Consider the following 995-nt stretch of genomic DNA (forward strand, 5'->3'; position numbering starts at 1 on the left):
TGTAGCCCGGGAGTGCAGTGGAGGATGGCCCAAGTGCTTGGGCCCTGCACCCCATGGGAGACCAGGAGAAGCACCTGGCTCCTGCCTTCAGATCAGCGTGGTGCGCCGGCCGCAGCACACCAGCCACGGCGGCCATTGGAGGGTGAGCCAACGGCAAAAGGAAGAGCTTTCTCTCTGTCTCTCTCTCTCTCTCTCACTGTCCACTCTCCCTGTAAAAAATTAAAAAAAAAAAAAAGAAGTGTGGGAAGTTTCTTAACCGCATATATTAAATCAGTTATCCCTTAGGATGATACTTAATTATTGGAGGACTCTACAGTAGCATTTTTCCATGCCATATGTTTCCCAAAGTGCCTAAATATTTAAAATAAACATATCATAGTATTCCATAAATACATATAGTTTTTATAATTTAAAATTTTTAAAAATGCCCCACCAAATAAAGTAAAATAAAATAAACAATAGTAAAATTGGTATACCTTAATTAGTAACATTCCAATATATGCAGATATAATAGTGCTTTTAACAAACCCTAGATGGCCCTTCAGAGTTGGCCACACTTGGGAAGAAAGAAGCCAAGCTTTTTAAATATCTTCATCAAATAATTTTTTAATGGTGCATATTGTTAGAGCTTGGAGTTGAGGCCACCAGTTGTCCAATAAACTCACAAGAGTAGGGAGTGTGCTACATGTGGGGCAAGATTTTGCTAACACTGTAAGCATCCTGGCCAAATGATTGGAGCTGGATAGTGATACTTGCTACAAGCATGGAAAAATAAGCAGCTGTTGAATGCAGATTGTCCCATGCAGGAAATGTAACCTTGATCCAAATTATCCTTTTATGTCAAGGACAACTCTTGGGAGAGGTTTATCTGAGTTACTAAAAAGAAATAAAAATAATGAAGGAATGACTAGGTATTAAACTTTCAAAGAAAATGACTGGTTGGGGGATTGATTTTCCTTTGTAGTTAAGATTCTTAAAGCTGTTTTGTGCCATCA

At 39.1% G+C, this 995-nt stretch overlaps 1 non-coding gene across 1 annotated transcript; it reads left to right on the forward strand.

Moving 5' to 3' along the window:
* The first annotated feature begins 611 nt into the window (after window positions 1–611).
* On the forward strand, window positions 612–763 carry LOC127482552 (small nucleolar RNA SNORA62/SNORA6 family). The gene has a single exon (XR_007913759.1). It is a non-coding gene; the product is annotated as a small nucleolar RNA SNORA62/SNORA6 family (small nucleolar RNA).
* Window positions 764–995: the final 232 nt, after the last annotated feature.

This window comes from Oryctolagus cuniculus, chromosome 9 (genome assembly GCF_964237555.1).
Source record: "Oryctolagus cuniculus chromosome 9, mOryCun1.1, whole genome shotgun sequence".
Lineage (NCBI taxonomy): Eukaryota > Metazoa > Chordata > Mammalia > Lagomorpha > Leporidae > Oryctolagus > Oryctolagus cuniculus.